Raw genomic sequence first — 20886 nt, forward strand, 5'->3', positions numbered from 1 at the left:
AACTTACAACCCTGAGATCAAGAATTACGTGTTCCACTGACTGAGCCAGCCAGGTGCCCCACAAACTATTAGTAATGACCTGTAAGAGAAAAGATAGCTATTCATTCATTCATTCATTCATTCATTCATTTTTAAGTAGGCTCTACACCCAACATGGAGCCCAGTTTGGGGCTTAAACTCATCATTCTGAGATCCAGACCTGAGCTGAGATCAAAAGTCAGCTACCTAGCTGACTGAGCCACCTAGGTGCCCCTACAATAAAAATATTTTTAAATCAAATAGGGAATGGCAGCTCTAGGTGTACAAATTTTGGGTAAATGAAAGTCGGTGGGTCTGCTCAGAATCTCTGCTGTCACACAAAATGCACCAAACTCTCCCCCAATTTCCTCTTGGCACTGTCTTCCACCAATATTTAGTAACTTCATCTGAAAATGTTCTTCCTTAAGAGAGCAATACTGATAATGAGCCAAGGCTCCCGAGTCAGATAGGCCCGGGGCTTAAATTTAGGCTCAAGGTCTCTGTGGGTTTGGGCAAGGTATTTAATCTTTCTGAATTCTAGATCATTGATCTATAAAATAGGAGAGATAATATTATCTACCTCACTGACGTTCTTCTAAGTTTCAGCCAACTAAGTATATATAATGCCCTTATCAAACCTTCTGGCAATGATTTTAATTATCATTATTTATCAAATTTTTATTCATATATAAAGCAACACAATGCTATGTTCCAAAACAAGTTGTCCTAAGTTGATCTTAATATTCCAGTTTTCTAAAGCTATTCAAATTTTAATCAAAGTTGAGATTAGCTTATGCAAATTAAACTTTTCTATATTTGAAAATCCACTTAGATGTAAAACAGAACTAAATGCAAAGAATTTGATACATATTCCTAATAAAAAAACATTCACGGGGATCAAGGAGTCATGTAAATCGTTCATAAGATCCATATTCTACTTAATTTATACACAAAACCCAGGTAATCATCTTAGCCACATATATTTACTTCCTGGAAAAAAAAAAAGGGGAAGTTTTATTTCATCTAGGCTTATGTAATTAATGACTTGAACTGATTACAAAGAAGAGGAATCACAGCATGTGAGAGTTCCTCAAATGAAGATCCCAGGCCTAGAAAGGTACATGTAACCTACTCAAACTGCAGGGGTAGGCAGGGGCGTACCTGATACCCCATGCCCAAAGCTGTTGACTCAGTGCTTTCCAGGGTACTGCACCGTATCTCAAATGGAGAGAAATTCTAAGCTGGATTCAGTTACCAGTTTATCTGCAATAGCAAAAGCTAGGGGAATTTTGCTTTCACGTGGTTTCCGCTCCTAGAACTCAGTAGCATTTACATATTTATTTATTTATTTTAAAAATTTTAAAATTTTATTTACCATGATGAAATAGTCTTTAAAAAATAAAAAGATTTTACTTATTTGTTTGAGTGAGAGAGAGCAAGAGAGAGAGAGCAAGGGGAGGTAGACAAGGAGGAGGGGGAGGCAGACTCCCCGCTGAGCAGGGGCACTCCCTCCCCCAACATGGGGCTCTATTCCCAGGACCCTGGGATCAGGACCTGAGCTGAAGGCAGATGCTTACCTGACTCTGCCACCCAGGTGCCCCTTCTATTTATTTTGTTGATTGCCTCTTTTCCCTCACTAGCATATAACTTTCCCAAAGGCAGGAATTTTTGTCTGTTTCATTCTTACTCCAACCCTAATGCCCGGGACAGTGTAGGCACCTAGTAGATGCTTGATACTCCCTGAATGAGTGAAAAATTATTGGCCCTTTGCCTTTCCTTTACATAACATGAATTGTAATTTAGGCATGTTTTCTTTTCTTTTCTTTTCTTTTTTTTTTTTTAAGATTTTATTTAGTTATTTGACAGAGATCACAAGTAGGCAGAGAGGCAGGCAGAGAGAGAGAGAGAGAGAGAGGAGGAAGCAAACTCCCTGCTGAGCAGAGAGCCCGATATGGGGCTCCATCCCAGGACCCTGAGATCATGACCTGAGCCGAAGGCAGAGGCTTTAACCCACTGAACCACCCAGGTGCCCCTAGGCATGTTTTCTGACTGAATTATATAAATCATTGTGGCCTTTCTCTGAAACTAAAATGATTTTCTAACATGTCAGCTCAAAACCTTATTTTCCACACACCAGGACAACATTACTAATAGTACTTTGATTTTAGCTGCCTTCTGAGCAAACCAGTCTGTAAGTCCAGCTCTAAAAATAACTTTTATATGTTTAAAAAACGAAAGAGCTGAAGAATATTAGGATCAAAGTTTAAAAAAAAAAATCATTGAACTGAATCCAAACAGGTAAATTTAAAAACGCTTCTGAGTTTTGTCCCAGAATGGGATGGAATCTTCAGGAAAGTGGATATTAAACAAGTTACTACTCTGCTTAAAAATTCTGGAGATGCCATGACTTGCAAATACATAGTGAAAACGGCTTGTGAACACTGAACAATAAAAATCTAGTTGAGGCGAAAGGACAGTGTACATTAGAGTCAGAACTCCCCTGAAACGACCCTTAAGGTGGTTGCTTGATTTTTTTTTTTTTTTAACTTTCCAGAAATCATTGTCCTTTCCTACAACTACAGAAGTATTTTAAAAGATGGTGCTGTCTTGGGGCGGGGGTCGGCGGGGAAGCAAGGAAGCAAAAGCATATCAAAAAACAGGACTAAGAGGGGCGCCTGGGTGGCTCAGTGGGTTAAGCCGCTGCCTTCAGCTCAGGTCATGATCTCAGGGTCCTGGGATTGAGTCCCGCATCAGGCTCTCTGCTCAGCAGGGAGCCTGCTTCCTCCTCTCTCCTCTGCCTGTCTCTCTGCCTGCCTCTCTGCCTACTTGTAATCTCTCTCTGTCAAAAAAAAAAAAAAAAAAAAAAACAGGACTAAGAAATTCTGATAGTATGGTTTCACTTTCTTTTCTTTCTTTCTTTCTTTTTCTTTTTTAAAAGATTTTATTTATGTATTTGACAGACACACAGCAAGAGAGGGAATAGTAGCAGGGCGAGTGGAAGAGGGAGAAGCAGGCTTCCCTCCTAGCAGGGAGCCTGACCATAGGGCTCCATCCCAGGAGCCTGGCTGGGATCATGACCTGAGCTGAAAGCAGACATTTAATCGACTGAAACATCCAGGTGTCCTCCTTTCCTTTTTCTTTTTAACCACTGAATTATTTCAAATTACTTTTCCGCACTATGGCCTCCTGATTGCTGCAGCTCCAATAGGCTTCAAAAATGAAAAGGGCTTCCTTGACAGAGGTGCTGGATACCGACAGCGAAAGCACTGATGTTGTAAGGACTGGTCACTTCTGGTCTACAAAATTCACAGGTCAGACCATCAGCTTCCCCAGGCCACTGACTCTACCAGGACCTGGGCTCCTATCCTGGGCAAAAGCAAGTGTGTAAGAGGAATCCTCTTGAAATCGTGAAGCCAGGTTTTTCATTTCTGTCATCATCTTCAGTCCCACTTCAAAATAGAAGTCCTTTTTGCCATGCCCTTTTGTGCTGCTTAAACTCTTGCTTCCTTTTCCCATTCTTGACCTCCCACTAGTGGGAAGTGCCAATGGGACATTAGCGAGCAGCTCCAGATCTCCCAGAATCTCCTTCCTCTCACTTCCCTCATTCTTGGTATGGGTAAGTGACATTCTTTCAAGCAGTGACACCTCTAAGTGCCTTTGTTAAAGACATTCTGGAACCCCCATGGCTGTCACTCTTCCTCTACAAAGCTTTCCACTCTGCCTCCTGAGATTTTCCATGATAAACAGATTTCTTCTCTACATCCTTAACCTACTCTATTCATTGGATACTTTCCTGTTGACTGGCCCCTGAGGACTCATAACTAAATTCTAGTTCATTCATAAGCGTATTCCTTGCCCCTTTCTATATTGGAGGCTGCTCATTCTGAAAAATGCAACGTATCTGGAAGTCACAAATTAAGATCTCCATTTACCTCTATTCTTCCCCCCTTTCTATGGTAAAAATCTTTGATCCCTTGGGACTCTAGTCATTGGTGACCCATTTTCTATCCCAGTCTTTTTCTCCTTCTTTCTTTCCTTTTCTTTCTTTCCTTCTTTCATTCATTCTTTCTTTCTTTCTTGTATCCTGTTTAGAGGGAAAAGTAAATCAAATTAACGTTTGTTAATCTCCTAGTTTAAGAGTTGGCAAAAACTTTTTTTTTTAAATAAAGTATCACATAGCAAATACTTCTTTCGTTGTGGGCCATACTGTCTCTGTCATAACTCTTGAAATCCTCTTTAAATGCTATTTTTAGTGCAAAAAGAGCTATAGACAGTAGTAAACAAATGTGCATGGCTGTGTTCCAATAAAGCTTAATTTACAAAAACAGGCTTTAGGGTAGATTTGACCAAAGGGCTGTAGTATGCCAACCCCTGTCTGAGTATGTGACAGTCACTATACATTTGTCAGGGGAAATGATAATGACAATTCCCCAACAGGGCGGAGTAGTAGACAATGAAGGTTAAGGACCTAGCATGGTGCCTGGCTTACAGTAGGCGCTTGGTAAATGGTTACTACAAATGATGATTAATCTTAAATGACTCAGCAAGATAAATATTTTAAGCCGGAGGAAAGAGGCTCAGGGACATTAAAGAACTTGCTTATGGAGTAAACAAGGGTCCAAAAGCCGAAACTGTCTGCTCGATCCTTGATGAATGAACATAGTTTGAATTTCATTTAACTGTAGAAATCTAGGTGAAAGAAGTAGTAAGTCCCAGGAAACGAAGTTTAGGGGAAGTGATGGGAATAGATTCAAATTTTCTGCAGAAACCTGCCTTCTCCTTTTGGTTTTCTAATTAATGCTCCTCATTAGGATCCATTAGCATATCAAAAGAGTATTAAAATAGCAATTAACTTTGGTGGCTAAAGTAAACACAAACACAATTTTCCCTCTGACAAGCTCAAAAGAAAATGCTCTAATAATTCTTAACGAAGGCAGCAGGCATCAGTAAATAAATCATTATGTTGAGAATGAACATGTCATTTGAGTCAGTTAAGACAGGATTTGCTAACTTGCTGTTCTCTTTTAGGCATTGTCAGTTAATGGTTATTGCTAGCATAGGATTATTCACAACTATATTTAAGGATCTGGACCCAACTCAAAGAACTTTCTCACATAGACTGCACAGGGAAGAAATATGGGTGAGAGTGCCAGACGTTTCAAACGTGTGCAGGCATATCTGCAGATTGGAGAGGCGGAACTAGTTGGGGTTTTCCTGTACTAGGGTTTTGGTAATCCCAGGGAATGAACAATGACCAGAAACATGGAGATTGAAAACTGATGGAGAGGACAGACTCCTCACCTGCTGCTTAATTATTTGATTGATTCACCAATAATATTTACTACCACTGTAGGTACCAGGGATATAGTAGTGAATACACTAAAAGTTCCTGTCCTTATGGAATTTACATGCTCAAAGCAAGCACATAAACAGACAAGAAACGTCAATGTCCAGAGGATGGGGAAAATTTAAAACAGGGCAAGATGATAGAATGTGAATGTTGTTTTAAATAGGGTAGGCAGGGAACATTGAATTAGCAAACACTAAGCACTACTCCCAGCAGAAAGAGTTTCCTGAGAGCCCTTGTTCACATTTGCTTCAACTAATTAACACAGAACCTTGTTTTATGTGTTTCTGTTTAAAGAAACTTTATTTGAGGTGCCTGGGTGGTTCAGTGGGTTAAGCCTCTGCCTTCAGCAAAGGTCATGATCTTGGGGTCCTGGGATCGAGCCCCACATCAGGCTCTCTGCTCAGAGGGGAGCCTGCTTCCCTTCCTCTCTCTCTGCCGCCCTCTCTCCCTATTTGTGATCTTTCTCTGTCAAATAAATAAGTAAAATCTTAAAAAAAAAATAAAGAAACCTTATTTATTATGTATCACTGATTTCTTAACATTGAACTCACAGCCAACAACATTGTAAGCCATTCCTGAATATAGCTTTTCTAACACACTTCTGCCCAGTCCCTCCAACGCTTTCCCTTCTGTTCCACTAATGCCTTTCTGGGTGTCAAGGTCACCCAGTTCTGTATCCAGGAAAACTAAAAAAGAGCTGTTGTTTACAGGCACAATGTGGTTAGATGTTCAAGTCTCAGGATAGGGGCTTACATTCTGTGGTCAAGAGCCACAGGTCTATGGAAGGACTATACGTCTCAAGGATGGGACACACAGCTGAGATGAGTGCTTCATTTGACTGCACATAATTGCCTCCTGTGCCCCACTAAATGGCCATCAATAGTCTATAGGCATTGGCCCTTTTTGGCTCCCCAGCAGTGGCCTCTGGGAGCGCTGGACAGTTCTCTCAGTGCTCTATTTCTCCTCTGTCTTGCCAAATGACATCCTCCCCAACCCCTAGTGCACCTTTGGATCTGGGGGTTCAAGAGGACATCATTTGGCAAGATAGAGAAGATGGTGGTACCAAATAATGAAATGAGGTAGCTCCAAAGGGAATAGGTTTTGAGGGGAGATACAGTGCAGGGAGGGAATTAAGAGCTGTTTTTTTTTTTTTTTAAAGATTTTATTTATTTATTTGAGAGAGAGACAGTGAGAGAGAGCATGAGAGGTGAGAAGGTCAGAGGGAGAAGCAGATTCCCCATGGAGCTGGGAGCCTGATGTGGGACTCCATCCTGGGACTCCGGGACGGTGACCTGAGCCGAAGGCAGTTGCTTAACCAACTGAGCCACCCAGGTGCCCTAAGAGCTGTGTTTTGAACACCTAAAATGTTAGATGCCATCGAGACATTGGAGGTAGTTTCATGGTTGCCATAGCTCAGGGAAATTTGGGGCTAGAGAGGTAAGTTTGGGAGTGAACAACAAAAAAGGGTTGAAATTATCCTAGTTTCTATTGATCCTTTTGAGAGACACCTTCTAGTATTCAGTTCATCTTCTTTTCTGTGTGAAAGGAATCATAAAGGGAGGGGATTAGCACGAGATCATAACTATTTTTTTTGTCAGGGCATGTAAAACAATACTGACCTTATTGAACTCATATTAAATACAATCCAGAAACTGAACATTAGTTTTGAGATTTTAAGGCCGTCTCTGATTCTTATGTATTCGGAGGTCTTTGACCTGAATAGTGAAACATCTTTAAGGGTGACAATTTCAGAGGAAAGAGTCCCTATCCTATATTCTTTGAACCACGGAGGAAGCTAGGTGGCAACATTCTGGTTTACGAATCAGAGGTATATTGCAGACTCAAACCTTCCAGGCAGGAGGTGCTTAGATCCATGAGGAGTGGGAAAGGGTGAGAGGGGATGCAGTAGCAATATTTTGTAGTTTTTTTTTTTTTTGTCGTTTAAACCAATAATAAAATATTTAATAACATAAAATGGAAATTAAAATAATTTTTAGTGGTAACAGTGGCCTTGTACTTATGTTTTTAAGTAAAAAAAGTCCGGATCTTTCAGAACCACATGCTGAAGTTTTTACAGATGAAATGAAATGTCAAGTATCTGTTTCAAAATACTTGGGGTAGGGAGGGGAGTGGGGAAGGTGATTCATGAAACCAAGATTAACTATGAGTTGAAGCTGGGTGAGAAACACAGGAAGAGTTTATTATACTATTATTTTTGTTGATGCTTCTATTTTATTGTTTTTGATTTCTTAATACAATTTAAAAAAATGATCTTTGAAATAGAGAATATATATATTTCTCTTTTAAAAAATATTTGAGAGAGAGAGAGAGAGCACATAAGCAGGAGGGGCAGACTCAATCAGACTCCACACTGATATTGGAGCCCCAGATAGGGCTTTGATCTCAAGACCCTGAGATCATGACCTGAGGTAGACACTTAACTGACCGCATGACTTAGGTGCCCCTAGAAAACATGTATTTCTTGATCTGTGGTGAGGACACTTTGCTCTGATGTGAGAAATGAAAGAGGACACTTTGCTACAATGTGAGAAATGAAAGAAAAGAGGTCTTGTGTCTCAGATTTTCATACAGACTGTCTTCCTGTCAACCCCTCTACCCATTACTTTTTCTCCCTTTGCTAATCCCTACTCTTCTTTGTGATTTGTTCTCAGGATCATTTACTCTACTTTGATTCAAGGCCAAGAGCCATGTGTCAGTCCTCCCACTGCTAGCCCAGCTGTGTTTGGCCTCTAGGCCTAGTAAAGAGTGTTGGATAAAGAACATGTGAGTAACTCCAAAAAAGACTCTCGATGAGGCCGTTCCGATAATGCTGAGACAGAGTCAGTCCACAGCCAGATAAGACACTGGAGTGGAGCACAGAGAGAGTATGCTAATGGTCCCTGTGGAGAGTAGGACACACTGGCTGGTTGAAATATATGAATAATGCAGATCTCGTGTTTGTTGATGTCATTCTTACTTCAAACTCTTTTATGGAAGAATAACACAGTGCCTGCAGGCATGAGTCACCAGGCCTTCAAATGCTATGTTTTCAAAAATTGATGAGTGAGGGGCTGGAACCACATAACTTGCCAGTGTGGGACGTGTAGATTATACACTTGAAAGTGGAGATCAGGCTCAGATTTTCACGCTGTGGGGGGTATCCTAGGGTACCCAGAATTCGGTTATTCTGACGGGGGTGGGGGGAAGAGCTAAGAATGTAGCAGTTTCTCCTCCATACTCAACTATGAAATCATCAAAGCTGAGACTGGGAGACTCTAGGTACATCAAAAAACTTGGCTGGGCCTTAATTTCCCCATCTATCAAATGAGTTAATTAGGATAGATGATCTCTAAATTTCCCCTTTACTCCAAACTCACGATTCCATGAAATACTTAAAACCACATTTTTTATTATGAAAATTTTTTAAAAGCCATATTAGAGAACACAAAGAACCCCCCAGTAGCACTCACTCCATTTCAACATACATCCCGTTTTGTTTTACCTAAAATCCTACTTATTCACCGTCCTACTTCCATTGCATGATTTTTTTTTTAAAGATTTTATTTATTTATTTGACAGAGAGAGATTACAAGTAGGCAGAGAGAGAGAGAGGAGGAAGCAGGCTCCCTGCTGAGCAGAGAGCCTGACGTGGGACTCCATCCCAGGAGCCTGAGATCATGACCTGAGCCGAAGGCAGCGGCTTAACCCACTGAGCCACCCAGGCGCCCTCCATTGCATGATTTTGAAGCAAATCCTAGATAGTGTATGAAATACATTTTAATGGACTCTTTTGGAGCAAAGATAGTTTATAAGTAACAGATCAGAAGTCAGACTTTCCACTTTTCCTGGATACCTTCTCTTACTGCAATTGTAACCACAAACATTAAATTTAGCGTGCTAGGATGCTAAGAATGCTATCTTCTGGGTTTTACTCTGATGCATTAATTATTTTTTCTATGTAACAAGTTACCCCTTCTCCCCCCAATTTTGCAGCTGGAAATAAGAAAACATTTTTTAAAAAATATATATAGTTTTGGGGCGCCTGGGTGGCTCAGTGGGTTAAAGCCTCTGCCTTCAGCTCGGGTCATGATCTCAGGGTCCTGGGATCGAGCCCCGCATCGGGCTCTCTGCTCAGTGGGGAGCCTGCTTCCTCCTCTCTCTCTCTGTCTGCCTCTCTGCCTACTTGTGATCTGTCTGTCAAATAAATAAATAAAATCTTAAAAAAAATAAAAAATATATATAGTTTTTACGATTTTTATTTATTTATTTGACAGAGAGAGATCACAAGTAGGCAGAGAGGCAGGTAGAGAGAGAGAGGAGGAAGCAGGCTCCCCACTGAGCAGAGAGCCCAATGAGGGACTCCATCCCAGGACCCTGAGATCATGACCTGAGCTGAAGGCAGAGGCCCAACGCACTGAGCCACCCAAGCACCCAGGAAAACATTTTTTATCTGATAGTTGCCTTGAGTAAAGAATGCAAGAGCATCTTATTTGGGTGACTGGGGCTCAGGATCTGTCAGGTGGCAGAAATAGAGGGGTTGGCTGTGGCTAGTCATCTCCAGGCTCAACTTGGCAAGGATACAATTCTGAAGTCATTCACAGGGCTGCCTGATGACATGGTAGCTGATTCCCCCAGAGTAAGCAATCCAGCAGGACGAGAGAGAAAGTATCCAAGGGCAAAGCTTTTTTAATAGCCTGGTCTTGTTAGAGATACCTCATCATTTCTGATGGAGTCTGTGTGTTAGAAGCTAGTCAGTAAGCTCACCCCACACCTAGCGGAAGATTACACTAGGGCATAAATCAGGAAGCAGGGGTCACTGCAAGCTGCAGTGAATGCTTATCTATCACATGGGCGAAATATTCATTACTGGACTAGTCTGTTGGATATTATAGCTTATGGTAAATTAATAAATGATCTCATTTCTTATGAATATAATTTTACCCATTTTACACACAAGGAAAATTAACTAACTTGCCTGAGGATGGAGTGGAAGAAACTGAGGGAACCATGATTTATTTCAGTCATTCATCAAATATTTTTTTGAAAGTCTACATATATTGGTTATTCTGAATCTGAAAGAGAATGTGACATATGAATACACATGTGACAATGTGAACCTTGCTCTCAAGGGCTTGCATTTTAGCATGGAATTCAGACATTAAGAAATTACAAAAATAGGGGTGCCCGGCTGGCTCAGCCCAAAGAGCATGTGACTCTTGATCTCGGGGTTGTGGGTTTGAGTTCCACATTGGGTATAGAGATACTTAAAAATAAAATAAAATAAATTATAAAAATAATAAATTACCATAATCAGATTAAATTGGTAGATTTATAATGCTTCTGTTAAACATGGAGTTGAATAAAACAGATCAAATAGTTCAAAAGAAATAAAGAGATATAAAGGTCTTTGAATATTCCCGCAAAAACCAATTTTTAGTTTTTTGAGGGAACAAATAGGAAGTGGAAAATAATTTGGGATGTTTCAGCACTGAAGATGGCAACCACAAATACCCTTATTTTAAGGAAAATTTCAGAATTTTCATTCAACTCTTTTGCATTGCTGATCCACAGAAATCTGCAGTGACCATGCCCAATCACAGTGTATTCCCTTCTTCAACAGACTGGATGTTTCTTCTATGCATTCTTGCAGCTAGAAAGGCTCAACTGAAACTGATACTATAAGGATTGTAACAATTATGTCGTTATTGGGCTCTTCAGCTCCTATCCCATGTTTTAGACTCAAATATTTACATGTTAAAAATGAAAATGAACTTATTTCAGTGCTAAGCACATAAGATTGCAGTTGAGGTTACTGAATCAAGGACTTTCAGGCCTAAGAGCAGCTACCAAGATAAGAAAATTTAGGCCCCAAATACACAAGGTCATTTCATGAAACTTTAGGTAGACAATGACAAAGAAAAATCTATGGGAAACCATTAGGGCAATTAAAATGGTGAAAAAAAATTAAAGAAATCCCTAAATCCCACCTTGCAAATTGAGAAAAATCTGTCAATCAAATGGAAGAGATACATTGGCTTCTTCCATTTTTCATTTCTATGGTTGCAAAAAACCAAGAAGAAAAAACTCCCAAAGTTAACAAAATTTATCGATTAAGACATCTTGTCTATATTAAATCTTTCTTAACTATTAATTAATGTGCCTCGAGAAAGGAAGGACAAGAAGTCCTCGAGCTAAATTTCTGAGCATTAGTTCCTTGAAAAACTATGCCCCGATTGTCAAAGATTGGTTTTGCACTGTGCTTAAACTGACTCCAGACTATTACTAAATAAAACTTACATCCATTGCTGTGCATTTCTACAGAATCAATTCCGTCTGCTAAGGTAGTTAGGAAAATAGTTTCTGCCATTGGCTACAAAGTTCAAACTATCTGTACATGCAATAAACTTCAGAAGTAAACCGACAACAGAGCGCTCATGACTGAGGTGTAATCTTTTTTTTTTTTTTAAGATTTTATTTATCAGAGAGAGAGAGAGGGAGAGAACAAGCACAGGCAGACAGAATGGCAGGCAGAGGCAGAGGGAGAAGCAGGCTCCCCGGCGAGCAAGGAGCCCAATGTGGGACTCGATCCCAGGACGCTGGGATCATGACCTGAGCCAAAGGCAGCTGCTTAACCAACTGAGCCACCCAGGCGTCCCGACTGAGGTGTAATCTTAAACTTTCCGGCAAAAGTGCAGATAGAATCAAGAGAGTAATTCCCAGGAAAATGATCATTATATATTCGAATATTCACCAGAGATACCCAACTATTACCTGTTCTAATTTTGACTTGCCATGAAATCTACGAAATCATTCGCCATTAATTTTTATTTTTTTTCCCAGGAGATAAAAAATGTCCTGTTTCAAACTAGTTGTTACTTTTTCTTTTACAACTTCCAAACGTTTGTCAAAAATATTTTGCAAAATTTGCATGAAGGCGAAAAGACTTTTTTATGCATACGTGTAGATAAGGAGCCTACACTTAGGAGGAAGGAGAGGATTTAAGCGATGTCTACGTTCGGAGTCCGCATCCCGACCTCCCGGCAGAGGCAGCGACACCGAGCGCAGCCAAGGAAGGACTGAAAGGACTTCGGGAAGCCCCAGTCCCGCGGGTCTCTCTCCAGCCTCAGAGGCGCCCCCGTCCTGCCTGGAAATTCCAACTCCCACCGTGGGAACAAAACTTCTCTTCCACAGACCTGTATCCGGCTCGGCATTAACCTCAAAGACTTTGAGGGACTCAGCGTCACTGTCCCCGTCTTTCATAAAGCAGAGAGGAGCAGCCGCCACCTGCCTGAGGCCAAGGCAATAAACCTACACCACACATAGAGTCTGCGCCCTGCAAGACGGGGTGCAAAGCAGCGCTCACGGCTTTCTCCCCCCAGCTGGGTTTCAGCCGGGGGCCGGAGGAGCGGATGCGGAAGAGGGGCTCCAACTGGGTAGGGCGGGGACCTCGCGTCCCACGGTGGTCGCCGCGGGAGGTGGGGGGAGGGGAAGAGCGGCCGCGCGGGTACGGCCCTCCCTGGAGGCGGGGCTCCAGCTGTGCCCCGCCCCCGCGACCTCCCTCTCCCTCCCCCTCCCCCACGTCCTTTTCCACCCGCCCCCGCAGTAGGAAAGGGAGAGGGAGGGGGAAAAGGAAAGTGCTGTTCTGTGGAAAGGGGCGGAAGGAGGGGGAGAAAAAAAAGAAAAGGGAACAGAAACATGGCCGTCAGCTGTCGGAGCGGTGGTGCAGCGGGCAGCTCCTAGGCGACCCTCCACCCGCACCGCCGGACTCGAGAGAGCAGAGGCGCCCGCGAGAGCTCGCGCTCCCGGCCGTTATCGCTGCATGCGGCGCCCCTCGAGACCGAGCCCGTGAGGCGGCGCAGGCGCAGATCGGGCCGTGGCGGCGGCGGCGGCGGCGGCGGCCGCGGGAGCAAGTCCCCCGCCCGGCTGTGCCGAGGGCGCGCAGGCCGCGAAGCCGGCGCTTTCATGCCCCAGGAAGGGGCTGTGTCCTGGTGGCACTGAAGGTGGAGCAGGCGGCAGGTGAGTCTGCGGTGGAGCGCCTTTCGCGGAGGAACCCTGCGCCGCGCCTCCGGCGGGCCCGCGCTCCTTGGCTGCGAGGGCGCGGGGCAGGTAGCAAGTCGCAGGGCTGAGTTCCGATGGCTCGCCTGCGGGGGGCCGCCGAGGAGGCGGAAAGTGGCCGCGGCTGGCGTTCCCGGCCTAGTTTCTCCGCGGTTTCCGGGGGCGGGGAGTCCCCAGAGCCTCCGGGGAGCGATGATCAGGGAGAGGCCGCGCCGGGACAGGCCTCCCCGCGCCGCCCGCCCTGGCCGCTGAGAACCACTTGCCAGGACGCGCGAGAGGGTCTGGGCCCTGCGGACCTCCTGGGCCACTGCCGGGTGGGAGGGGGCTGGGCGGGGAGAGGGCGGGGATTGGGTTAGAGTGGGTGGAGAGCGAGGGCTGGGGTCTGGCGAGTAGGGTCCAGAGACCGCGAAGCAGGGAGATCTGGGGGCCCGGGCAGGTGTCGCAGGTGACTTGAGGGCACGTCCTCCTCTGCCTTACCGCGGTTGATCCTCAGGGCTTCCTTGTGGGGGGTGACTTTTCGGAAGGCTGGTTTCATTACGCAAATAAAACCAGCTAGTGAGCCTCTATGCTGACTTGTGTAAAGGGCTGTAACTTTCCTGCACTGAGGATGCTATCCTGTCTTTTTTTCTTTCGCTGCTTCATGCACATTTTTCCCTTCCGTCGCATCAGAACAAATAAGGAATGACTCAGTTTTTTACAGAGTGCCCTCGTCCCATCCCTTTATGTGTTTGCTTCACACGGGAAAATTTAGGCCAGTTACCGAAGTTACTTGTGCAAATGGTGAGGCTTGTCATCTCTAGTAACGAACCCTCCGCTGTCTGTGTGTTTTTGCCTGAGATTGTCAAGCATTGTTATCTGGGAATTTGATTTACGGAGACTGCTTAATCGCGTGCAGACTCGTGTTAAGTCTTTTCCCCTAGACCCCAATTTGCGGTAGGAGTGGATCTTCCCTTCCCGTCTTCCGGTTTAGAAGCTGAAGGATATGAGAAGACAGGGAAGAATATTAGCGCTAAGGCGCCACGTTTTTAATTTGAGGTGATCCTGTATATTAAGCTATCCGAAATGAAGAGCACAGTTTATGATGTTCTGTGTACACGTAAGAGCAAGATCGGTACCAAAAGGAAAACTTTTCTATGAACGTTAAAGAATGCTTCTCAGTTCTTGTTCAGTTTTAACCACTAAAACAAAAAACAAAACAAAACAAAAAAACCCACCTTATATTTTATTTTCTGCCTTGTTCTTTGTATTACTGTTAAAAAGTTGGTAAACTGTCTTGCTGTGAAACTGGGATCTCAGAAATGAATTTAGGTATTTATTCGTGAGGGAGATTTGCCTCGTAGAGTAGGCTTGATTGACTAATTTTTCCTTCTAATGGCAAGCTCCATCCATACTTTGCACTACATTGGTATCTCCTGTGGCCATTTTGCAAAATAGTTGATCTTTTGTATTACCGATTTTAGTGAACTGGTCATGTTGCTAGTTGACTTTGTCCATACGTATTGCCTCAGTGCACTACAGTTTTAGACTTGTTATTTGGATAATAGAGAAGCAATGATGTTAGAAATGTTGAAGTTGTATATTGGAGTAATTTACTCTTGTATAATTTGTAAATGAATGCATCCTGTTGTTAAGAGTAATCATAGTATTTTGTAATATAAACTTGGAGTTTTCAGCTAAAGAAATTGGCAGTAGAGCTGGTGTGTGGAGGCTGTTCTTAAAACGCAAATGTTTTAAATTATAAAGAACTGCAGTGGTGTGTAGGCTGTGACAATTCGTGGTGCCAGACTTGGAAGGTTATTTGGTTGAGGTGCTCTTTATAATAAAGAAACATGTTAAGTATCTTCAGTAAGAGCTAATTTGTAGCTATGCACAGGGAATTTTGCATGATAAAGATACATAAAGGAGGCACCTTTGCTCTTTATATATCTTCCGTTTAGGACCGAAACATGTCATATTTTCTTTGGAGTTTCCTGCCAAGACAGTTACTGATTTTGCATTGGCTTTGCTGCTCAGTTTGAACATTAGTCTTACGCTTGCAACTTAAGTACAGGTTGTAAAGAAAAAGAAAGCTGCTGAGTCAGAGGCAGGTTGTCTCATTTGGTCTTTCGGATTTGCAGAAGGGAATTTCTCTTAGCATTTTAATTTCTAATATGCATGCTGAAACTTAGATATTAATGGCAAATAAGCTTCCCTAATACAAGAATTAAAATTTTATCTTATGTCAGCTACTGCCTAGAGTTTTATCTTCTCTTTCAAACTGTCAGTTTGACAGGTTTGTAGTAAATGGGATGCCTTGTTGGGATTGGAGATTTGCTTTGTAAGGCTTAAAAGTTGGGGAAAGTTATACCTGATACAGTTGGTGCTAAAGTTACAGGGTTAGCATCAGATTGTAGGAAATTCCAAAATCAGATACATTTACTATTTGAAATTTAAAACAGTATTTTTGGAGAAGAAATTAGGTAGTTTATAAACTTTAATTTTCTTTCTATTTATGTCAGTACATAATAGATACAAGTCAGTGTAGTAGATCTTAATGTGCTACTTGAAAACTTTTTGCTGGCGGGGGAGGGGGGGCGCCTGGGTGGCTCAGATGTTGTTTAGGCATCTGCCTTTGGCTCAAGTCATAATCTCCAGGTTTTGGGATGGAGTTCAGCATTGGGCTCTCTGCTCGCTGGGAAGCCTGCTTCTCCCTCTCCTCAGCCTCTCCCCGTACTCTCTCTGTCTCTGTCTCTCAAATGAATAAATAAAATCTTAAACAAAACAAAACTTTTTATTGGAAGAGAATATAATATGATTAAAGGAAATTCAAAAGGAAAAAAGTTTCTTACCTATCTTACAGTTTTCTGTATTTTTATTCTACTTGTATTATACTAATTAGTATAATGTACTAATCCTGTCCATGCTTGTAAATAATTCTGTAGTTAATAACCATACAATTGTCTTTTTTTTTTTATTTTTAAAGACTACTTATTTAAGATAGAGCACGTGCATGAGCAGGGAGGAGGGGCAGGGGAAGAGGGTGAGGGAGAAGCAGACTCCCTGCTGAGCAGGAACCCAGAGATTCAAGACTTGGGTCTGGATTGATTCTTTCTTTCTTTCTTTATTTTTGTGTGTGTATGTATTTACTACAGAGATAGCACAAGTAGAGAGAGAGCACAAGTAGAGAGAGGGAGAAGCAGGCTGTCCGCTGAGCAGGGAGCCCAATGTGGGGCTTGATCCCAGGACCCTGGGATCATGACCTGAGCCGAAGGCAGTCACCTAACCGACTGAGCCACCCAGGCACCCCTATAACTGTGTTTTTCAAAAAGGGGATTTATTTTAGAGGGAGAGAACATATGCATGTGGAGGGCAGAGGGAGAGAATCTCAAGCCGACTCCCTCCAGAGCCCATTGTCTGGGTGCTTTATCTCAGGACTTGGAGATCATACCCTAAGCTGAAATCCAAAGCCTGCCCCTTAACTGACTGAGTCATTTAGGTGCCCACGTAATTGTGTTTTTAAACATAAATGTTTTCTTGGTGCTGATTATTACTGTTATTTTATGGCTTTGTAACAGTCCACAGTTTTACTATTTCATAGTGGATTTAACTATTTCTTTGTCTTTTAACATTTTAGTAGTTCTGCTTTATTACTCTTAAAATGATGTGATAATGAAATCATTTTGCTAATATGATGGTCCAAACCAAATTACTTTTTAAACTTGAAAAATTAAACATTCTTTGAAATGTTTCACTTGCAGTGGATTATTAGGGCTCCTATAAAAAATATTTAATTGATAACAGAATTAAAGAATAAAAACTGAAGATACTCCTGTATGACTTGAATTCATTAAGTAGGTATCATAATATAAATTCATAACTGTCCCTGTTACCAACTTGCTACATGTTTCTATGTTTATTAATTTTACTTTTAAAATATAATCAATCGGTGATACTAGAGGGTACTATGCTAAGTTAAATATGTTAGAGAAAGACAGTTATCTTATGATCTTGCTGATATGTGCAATTCGAGAAACAAGGCAGAGGATCATGGGGGAAGGAGAGGAAAAAATGAAATGAGATGAAACCAGAGAGGGAGACAAACCATAAGAGACTCAATCTCAGGAATCAAACTGAGGGTTGCTGGAAGGGAGGGATTGGGAGAGATGGGGTGGCTGGGTGATGGACATTGGGAGGGTATGTGCTATGGTGAGTGCTATGAATTGTGTAAGACTTATGAATCACAGACTTGTGCCCCTGAAACAAATAATACATTATATGTTAATAATAATACATTATATGTTAATACATAATAAGTAATACTGTTATAGGAGTATTCTTATAAATATTCTTATAGGAATTCTTAATTCTTAAAGTAATAGTGTGGGGCGTAAATGTTTCTCAGTGTAACTTACTTCAGCCAGATCTAATATTTACAAATCTAGATTTATATGGCTTTAGACTTACAGAAGAGTAATTTTATAGGATTTTAAAAGTCTTTTAAATATTTTAAAGGATTCCTTGAATCTGGTTTTTTATTGTGTATATGCAATTTATATGTCTTAATTTAGGGACGCTTAAATCCTAAAAGCATAAATGTTATAAGTCTCTTTAATTATGGAAAAAAGAATGTATTAAATAGGTACTGTGCTATTGGCTGGGATAAAAAGTTGAATAACATACAGTCTGAATATTAAAATCTAGTAGGATAAACAGTTTTATAAATATGCATCACAAGTACAACTTGACAAATCTAGAATAGAGGAAACTTCTCTACAGGAGCTGAGGGAAGTCCCTAACTATTTTTGGTGTGGATTAGAGGTGGTGAATTTACATAGAAGGAGGCATTTGATTTAAAACTCAAAAGAATGATATGAGAAGGTACAAAGTAATGAAAATGGTGAATTTAATTAAAATGCGAGTAATGTATAGGTGCACAGGTAGTATTGGAGGGAAGTGTGAACTAAACTGGAGGGGAAAGCAGGGCTATGTCTTGAAGGGTCTTAAAAGTCAAATAAGAAATCAAGACCATACACTGGGGGAACAGGAAACCATACAGTTGTTTTAGGCTGTAAATATCTTTGGCTCAGTTGTGAAGAATGGATATGGGAGAGCAACTTGAGTGAGGTCGAGATCTTCGTCAGAAGATCTTGAAGGCATTCAGGTGAGAATTGAGAACAACAGTGGTAGGGATGGAAAAAAATGAATAGACTTGAGAACTATTATGTAATACAAACATTTTTCTCTGGCTCAAAAGCTTTGCCTTTATCCTTATCTTCTTGTCCAGTATGCACCTGTCACACCAGCCAACTTTCATATTCTTTCTCTTAGAGTCCTTGCATGTACTCTTCCATATACATGTTAGTTTTTCTGAGCTGGCTTTCCTGATCATACTGTCTAGTTAGGGAGATCACTTCCTTTCAGGCCACCTGGTTATTTTATTCTGTAGAATTTATTTGCTTTCTTTCCTTCTTTCAGATTTGTTTTCCTTACCAGTTTGGAGGTTATATGTGATCTGGCTCCTTTTTATTTTTTTAAGTGTGGGTCTGTTTCTTGTCTCTCTCTTTCTGTTCCTTTGGTCTGTATTCTTATACCAGTACTATATGGTTGTAATTACTATTTGTATATAGCAAAGCTTACAATAAGGTATTATATGGCCTTCAACATTGTCTTTTTTCAACATTGCTTTGGTTATTTTAGAACTTCAGCATTTTCGTATAAACTGCAGACGGTGCTGACATTGTCAGTTTTTACAAAAACCCTGATGAGGACAGTTGACATCTTTGAGTCTTCTGATACTTTAACATGGCATATCGCTCTATTTACTCAGGTCTCTAGTTTTTTTTGGTAGTTTTTTGGTAATACTTTTTTAATACTTCTTTTGTAGGTCTCATATATCTTTTGTTCAGTTTATCCTTAAGTAGTTCATGTTTTTTGATGCTTTTGGTTGTCAGTGATACTGTGTTTTAAATTTCTTTTCCCCAGGTTTTTGTTGATAGTGTAAAAAATACAGTTGATTCCCTTGCATATCCTGTTTTGTATTCTGTTACCTTACTAAATTCACTTTTTATGTCTAAGAGTTTTTATGTAGATTCCTTAGGATTTTCTGTTTATTTATTTATTTATTTAAAGATTTTTTGGGCGCCTAGGTGGCTCAGTGGGTTAAGCCACTGCCTTCGGCTCAGGTCATGATCTCGGGGTCCTGGGATCGAGTCCCGCATTGGGCTCTCTGCTCAGCAGGGAGCCTGCTTCCCTCTCTCTCTCTCTCTCTCTGCCAGCCTCTAGCAGAGAGAAGACACTGGGATCATGATCTGAGCTGAAGACAGAGGCTTAAGGACTGAGCCACTCAGGCGCCCCTCCTTAGGATTTTCTTAATACATAGTCATGTCTTCAGAGAAAGCCATTTTTGCTTCATTTCTGACTGTCTTTTTTTTAAGACTAGCTAGATTAGTGCTGTTCCCTAGAAATATAATGTAATTTAAAATTCTTAGTAGCCCCACCATAAGAGGCAACAGTAAGTCATGAAATGTAATATAGTTTTTACTCTACTCCCTCCAACATATTATGGACATATGTAATAGTTTCCCCAGTGCTGCCGTTAAACAAATTACCACAAACCATGGGGTCTAACACAGTAAATTAATCTCGGTTCTAGAAACTGAAGGTTTGAAATCAAGGAGCTGGCAGTGATTTGCTCCCTCCAAATCTAGGAATCAAGGAGAGATTCCTTCCTTGCCTCTTCTTATTTCTGGCAGTTGCTGGCAATCCTTAGATATAGGGCTATTTAGATTTTCTTTTTCTTTTTGTGTCAGTTTTGATAATTTATGTCTTAAAAATTTTGTCCATTTCAGATAAGTTGAATTTATTGGAATGAAAGTATTTATAATATTCTCTTGTTACTTACCGATATACCTTCTTTCATTCCTCATTCCTCATGAATATACCTTCTTTCATTCCTCATATTGGTAATTTCACCTCTTTTTTCTTGATTTAGAGGTATTAGTTTCTATTACTATTGCTTGTCCATTTTCAATTTTATAGATTTCTGCTCTTTTTATTTTTTTGTCAACTTTTCATTTATTTATTTATTTATTTATTTATTTTAAAGATTTTATTTATTTATTTGACACAGAGAGATCACAAGCAGGCAGAGAGGCAGGCAGAGAGAGAGAGGAGGAAGCAGGCTCCCCGTGGAGCAGAGAGCCCGATGCGGGACTCGATCCCAGGACCCTGAGATCATGACCTGAGCCGAAGGCAGCGGCTTAACCCACTGAGCCACCCAGGCGCCCCTCTACTTTTCATTTAATTTGGCTTTCTTTTTCTAGCTGCTGCTTTTTTTTTTTTTTTTTAAGATTTTATTTATTTGACAGAGAGACAGTGAGAGAGGGAACACAAGTAGGGGGAGTGAGAGATGGAGAAGCAGGCTTCCTGCTGAGCAGGGAGCCTGAAGCAGGGCTCAATCCCAGGACCCTGGATCATGACCTGAG

At 41.4% G+C, this 20886-nt stretch overlaps 1 protein-coding gene across 1 annotated transcript in view; it reads left to right on the forward strand.

Annotated features, from left to right (window-relative positions):
* The first annotated feature begins 13257 nt into the window (after positions 1-13257).
* DENND4C (DENN domain containing 4C) overlaps positions 13258-20886 on the forward strand; it is a 141730-nt gene continuing 134101 nt past the window's right edge. The window contains 1 exon segment of the mRNA XM_045079661.1: positions 13258-13384. The gene's annotated coding sequence lies outside the window, so the exon portion shown is untranslated.

Source organism: Mustela putorius, unplaced genomic scaffold (assembly GCF_011764305.1).
Source record: "Mustela putorius furo isolate JIRA1106 unplaced genomic scaffold, ASM1176430v1.1 tig00000421_pilon_pilon_pilon, whole genome shotgun sequence".
Taxonomy (NCBI): Eukaryota; Metazoa; Chordata; class Mammalia; order Carnivora; family Mustelidae; genus Mustela; species Mustela putorius.